This window comes from Bufo gargarizans, unplaced genomic scaffold (assembly GCF_014858855.1).
Source record: "Bufo gargarizans isolate SCDJY-AF-19 unplaced genomic scaffold, ASM1485885v1 original_scaffold_1838_pilon, whole genome shotgun sequence".
In the NCBI taxonomy this organism is placed as follows: Eukaryota; Metazoa; Chordata; class Amphibia; order Anura; family Bufonidae; genus Bufo; species Bufo gargarizans.
In genome coordinates this window covers 126,005-132,684 of record NW_025334539.1, presented here as the reverse complement: position 1 = coordinate 132,684, position 6,680 = coordinate 126,005, and positions in this window count along the sequence as shown.

Below are 6,680 nucleotides of genomic sequence, written 5' to 3'. Positions count from 1 at the left end.
TGCCGAAGTGTAAAAAGTGGCCTGGTCATTAAGGGGGTTTCAGCTAGCGGGGGTTGAAGTGGTTAAAGAGGAACCGCCTTCCTGGACAGTATGTTGTTAATATCTCACGAAAACCTGAAATGGTGTCTGTCCCCGAAACAGTTAATTAAAGGAAGATTTGATTTGTGCTGGGGTGACCATGTACAGAACAGCAGCAGTCAGTGGGGTTGGTCTTCTGCGGAGAAACTTCTGTCTTCCAACATGGGAGGATTGAGGGTGGACAGCCTAGCCCCTGGCTCACATCTATTCTCCAGGATCGGGAGCGGCTTCTCCAGACAACCTTGAAGTCATTTTTTTGCCTGAACGAGAACAAATAGCCAACACCTTATGGGAGAGTGCAAGACTATAAGGGTCCAGGCGGAGAAGTCTCTGCAACAGAAAGGGGTTCCCTAAAGACCAAGGCAGACAGCGGGAGCCGGCAGAATGGAGCCTGGATCGTTAAGTTTTTTTCAGATCGTGAGGAGCCCAGTTTTGAGCGTCTTTCTTGGAAAGTAACATAAATCAATAAGTATTTGCCAGCCAGCAATCTGGGCTAGAAGATTCACCATCTAAGCTACACCTCGTGGACATGAGAAGATCTGGTCCGACTGACAGCCCACGCCGCAGTGACTTCAGAAAAATCTGAGCCATTGTTTCTACAATTTCAGGGGGTTATAGAACGACTCGGGCAACCCCTGTAAATGGCCTGAAATGACAAAAGAATGGACACTCGCCGGCTTCTTCCTGCACTGTGCTCCAGTCCCCCCACTGCGGATGCAATCTTACTGCCTGCGCCGGTGATGTTCCGTGAGCACATGTGACTGCTGCAGCCAATCACTGGCCTCAGCAGAGACATCTCGTGCACTAGTGAGGCCAGTGCCTGGAAGATGATGTCAGTAGCGGGAACAATGGAGCTCAGCACAGGAAGAAGCAGCGGAGAGAACGGGCGAGTGGCCGTCCTTCTGTTATTGTAGGCTATTTCCAGGGGTTGCCCAAGTCTTTATATAACTAGGACAACCCCTTTAGCGGATATGGACACCTTCAGGGCAATTATTTTTTTATTGGATTTTTCATATTGTGGGATAAAAAAAAAGTTTGCAAATTTTATTAAACATTTTGCCCCGTCTTCTGCCGCCTGCATCTTCTCATAAATTGCAGGCTGCTCAGTCCTGTTCAGTGTGAAATGCATTAGGCAAGCTGATGGGTCGGTCAGTAGCCCCCCCCCCCCCCCCCCCCCACTCACTCTCCCGAATCTTGTGAGCAGACCCTTTTTTTTTTTTTTTTATGTAAAGGGGTTATCCTATGCATAATGTGAAACGAAAATGTATTTCATGCTGTCAGCCAAGGGGGCATTGGCGTACATAGAGAATTAAGGGCCGCATAGCAAGGATGAAACCGGGGCCTGACACCCTGTATGTTTATGGTAAAGTGAAGATGCGGCGTTCCCCCTCATGTTTGTGAATTCAGAGTCCTGGTGACAACCAGGGGCGGATTGGGAACTTGAAGTGGCCCCGGAAAAAAAATACTAAAAGTGGCCCCATTTTGTAGTTGGGTCCAAATTGATGGAAGGCAGGGCTAATAAAACCATTTTGTGCCACATTATACCACCCCAACAGGGCCAAATAACACAGCCCATCACAAAATACTGCCCCCAGCAGCACAAAATATATCCCTAAAAACTTCCACTGGCCGGCCGTGGGGAGGGCCCAGGCGGACCCCTGGACATAGGCCCACCAGAAATTTCCTTGTAAGGTCTATGGCCAATCTGCCCCTGGTGACCCCAGGGCGAAACAAAGAAACTGCCAAGAGCTGGAATTACCAGCAGAACAAGAAGCCGTCACTAACAAACCCACCGCCTCCTGGAGACCAAGAGAAGAAGCAATGCCCAAGTGGAGGTCCTCCTAGATCTGGAGATGCTGAAAAACGTACAGAGAAGACGACAAATTGTGTTCTGATGTGAAGTTTTGTTGTTAAAGAATTTATTTTCTACTCTTGAAATCATCACATATTAGCAGGAATAAGGAATTAGATAGATATAGAGATATCAGATTATAAGTGATAACAGAAATATTAGATATAGATGGATTAGACAGGAGATAGTAATAACTCCCCCTATAGTGCCCCCAGTAATAATAAAGTGCAAAAAAGTCCCCCCCCCCCCAAGTAGTAATAATTCTCCCTATAGTACCTCAGTAATAATAAACCCACCAAATGGGATTAATAAAGGCCCCACTGTGTGCCCAAGTAGTAAAAAGGCCTCCTTCCCATAATTCCCCAGTTCTAATGCCTCTTTTAGTGCCCCTAGTATTAATAAAACTCCCACATAGTATTTCCAAGTAATAATAATGACCCCCGATACTGGTCCAATAGTATGCTCCCCCAAAGTGGCAATAAGTAATAAAATCAAATATTCACCTCCCTCCCATTCAATGCTGCGGTCTGTGATGCGATGCAGGACATGGGCTTCTTCCATCCTTCATCCTGGGCTGTCTGCGTCCTCGCTCAGGTGGTCGCAGTGACATCATCACACCTCCTGCCTCATCCTCTCATAGGCTTCAGGCCTAGTGGCCTATGAAAGTGAATGGTGGGGCAGGGAGACATTGACTCCTGTTTTCTGTCGCATCGCCGTCCTGAGGATGTTAGGGCAGTCCTGTGTACCCCTTACCCTGCGCCACGTACCCCCTGAGTTTCATTTACCGCAGGTTGAGAAACAATGTTAGAATATACAGTAGCATTCAAAAGTTTGGGTACCCCATGGTCAAAATGACTGGTACTGTGAACAGTGAACCAAGTTCAACATGAAATCATCTCTAAAAGGCATAAAGGTGACACTTATAATTTAAGGGAAAAAAATATTTTTTATTTTCATCTTTTACATTTTAAAAATAACCATTTTAAGTTCTTGTTTCAGGGATTTTCATCCATTCTTCCTTGCAGATGTCTTCCAGTTCTTTGAGGTTTCCAGGCCCTCTTCCCTGCTCTTCTCTTTTGAGGTCTTGAGGGGACTGTGAGGACCGTAGTAAAACCTTCAGCAGATCAGGGGACTGTGAGGGCCATAGTAAAACCTTCAGCAGATCAGTCAGGGGACTGTGAGAACCGTAGTAAAACCTTCAGCAGATCAGGGGACTGTGAGGGCCATGGTAATACCTTCAGCAGATCAGGGAACTGTAAAGGCCATGGTAAAACCTTCAGCAGATCAGGGGACTGTGAGGGCCATGGTAAAACCTTCAGCAGATCAGTCAGGGGACTGTGAGGACCGTAGTAAAACCTTCAGCAGATCAGGGGACTGTGAGGGCCATGGTAATACCTTCAGCATATCAGGGAACTGTAAAGGCCATGGTAAAACCTTCAGCAGATCAGGGGACTGTGAGGGCCATGGTAAAACCTTCATCAGATCAGGGGACTGTGAGGGCCATGGTAAAACCTTCAGCAGATCAGGGGACTGTGAGGACCGTAGTAAAACCTTCAGCAGATCAGGGGACTGTGAGGGACATAGTAAAACCTTCAGCAGATCAGGGGACTGTGAGGGCCATGGTAAAACCTTCATCAGATCAGGGGACTGTGAGGACCGTAGTAAAACCTTCAGCAGATCAGGGGACTGTGAGGGCCATAGTAAAACCTTCAGCAGATCAGTCAGGGGACTGTGAGAACCGTAGTAAAACCTTCAGCAGATCAGGGGACTGTGAGGGCCATGGTAATACCTTCAGCAGATCAGGGAACTGTAAAGGCCATGGTAAAACCTTCAGCAGATCAGGGGACTGTGAGGGCCATGGTAAAACCTTCATCAGATCAGGGGACTGTGAGGGCCATGGTAAAACCTTCAGCAGATCAGGGGACTGTGAGGACCGTAGTAAAACCTTCAGCAGATCAGGGGACTGTGAGGGCCATAGTAAAACCTTCAGCAGATCAGGGGACTGTGAGGGCCATGGTAAAACCTTCAGCAGATCAGCGGACTGTGAGGGCCATGGTAAAACCTTCAGCAGATCAGGGGACTGTGAGGGCCATGGTAAAACCTTCAGCAGATCAGGGGACTGTGAGGGCCATGGTAAAACCTTCATCAGATCAGGGGACTGTGAGGGTCATGTTAAAACCTTCTTTTGAGTTTGTCTATGGTGGATTTTGAGGTGTGTTTAGGATCATTATCTATATGTAGTTGCCATCCTCTTTTCAACTTCAGCTTCTTTACAGTTGGTGTTATGTTTGCTTCCAGAATTTGCTGGAATTTCATTAAATCCATTCTTCCCTCTACCTGTGAAATGTTCCCTGCGCCATTGGCTGCAACTCAGCCTGAAATCATGATTGAACCACCCCCATGGTTTGACAGGTGTTCTTTTCATGAAATGATGGGCCTTTTTTTGTCCATACATACCTTTTGCCTAATGTGGCCAAATACTTCTATTTTACCCTCATTGGCACACTGAACTTGTTTCCAAAATGCACCAGACTTGTTTAGTAGTGTCGATTGCGAATACTCTAATCGCAAATTTTTATCGTGAATATCGGCACTTTGAGAATTCATGAAGATCTAGAATACAGTGCTATATCTTCGTAATCGCGAATATTCTAGATTTTTTTTCTGCTTCTTGATTGTGGGCCAATGAGAAGGCTGCAATGTCTTTGTCTGAGCTTAGCAACATCCCCAGCAACCAATAGGAAAGCTGCCCGCCCCCTTACTATATAAGAACCTCCCCAGCAGCCCTTGTATGCAGTATTTTGGAGATCTGAGAGAGCAGTGACATTGCTGTGCTCTGTGCTTTCCTGTGTCATTACATTAGATAGTTAGCTCATATATATATAATACAGATAGTCAGTGTGTGTGGTGTATATAGTGTGCGGCAGGAAAACGGATGTGCAATGTGCATGTGAGAGATATTTCTCTGCTGTCCATACATACATGCTACAGACATAGCGCTGTGACGTCACAACAATACTTAGTGCACCAATCGGTAATATCTACTCAGACCTGATAAAATGTGAAGTTGCACGCATGGCACCTAAAAATATTCGCATCATTAGTGCCCATTTGCGCAATCGCGAATATATTGGAGAACTCTATCTGCATATAAAGCTATTGTTCTGCCGTGCCTGCGAAATGTAATAAAAAACAGTGATCAGGAGTTCTTCCTCATAGTCACAAAAGTTGCTGCCAACCATCTTCTCCAGTCTCAGGAATCTTCTAGCAGCTTGAAAAATGTACCTATAGTGACCGACGCCTGTATTGTGCACGCAATACGCGCATATTACATTGCCGATTTTCACAATCAAGAAAATAATGACTGGAGATCACGAATTTGTGGCGAATATTAGGCCAAAAATTTGCTAAATATCTCAAAAACAAATATTGCCTATGCTGCTCATCGCTATTGTTTAGATCTTCTGACGCTGAATGTTGTGATGAGGACATAGGAGAGGTTTTCTTCTGATGACTCCTCCATGAAGACCATATTTGGGCATCGCTGAACAATGTACCCCAACTCCAGAGTCTTCTGAATTGTACGGGCTTTTGCAGTCAAGTGGGGGTTCTTGCCTTTCTAGCAATCCTGTCTATGAAATTTTTCTTGGTCTTCCAAATCTTCTGACCTCCTCTGTTCCTGATAACAGCTGCTTAGAAGAACCCATGGCTGCTGGTTTTTGGACAAGGTTTAGAGGCCTTTTCTAACGATGATTGAGAACAAGCCTCAACTCTAACAGGCTAAATAATATCTGAGACCTTGGTCAATGTTATCTGAGCGCTCAAATCTCCTTGGGTTCTCATACTTTTGTGTGTTTCATCTTTGACTTTATGCATTTTGGAGATCGTTTAATCTTCAACTTGCTTAACTGTTCACAGTAACATGAATTTTGACACAAAACTTTTGCCCAAACTTTTGCATGCCTCTGTACATGTTCCCATAGTCACAGTGACGACACATTGTATACAGAAAGGAATCTGAGCAACATTGTTACCACGTGAAGGCCTGTACCATAATTACAACCCTCATTATCCACTATGTAATGATGCCCAAACAAACTGTGGTTTCTGTGCTGACGGCTCGCCCCGGTAATGCATCTGCTCATCCCCTTCTCCTCCAGAAACCTGTCTGACCTGTTGTTTATACTTATTCGAAAGAAGTGGCCATGAGGGGGGAGATGGCTCTGAGAGTGGAGCACGGCCTTGTCAGTCATTGCTTTCCTATACAACCGCTATCCTCTGTTCTGTATCGTGGAAATCAGTCCGACACCCCCCCCCCCCAAAAAAAAATAAAAAATTAGCCCTGATCTCCATATTCAGGTCATTAGAATTGTTGTGCATCACAAATGCCCAAAAGTCTTCTTCTGACCCCGACCAGCCTCCGCAGCACGTTGTGTATGAACCAGTGCTAATAAAATAATAGTTCCTGGAGAGGAAGATTTAACTATTTATTTCCTCCATGATGTCCTGGATTTCATGATATCCCATAATGCCTTTCATGTTGGTAACTGTGGTTCGTCCAATTCAAAGGGACTGCAATGGGCCCATCAGGGACCCCTACAATTACTTTGTCCTTGTGGGAGGAGAGACTTATCTATAATGTACAAAATCCATTTAATTTATTTATTCACGTCAAGATTCATAGCTGGATAGAAAGTCTCTGGGGCAGAGGAGAGAAGCCGGTGACAAGCTACCGATAAGAGACATGATG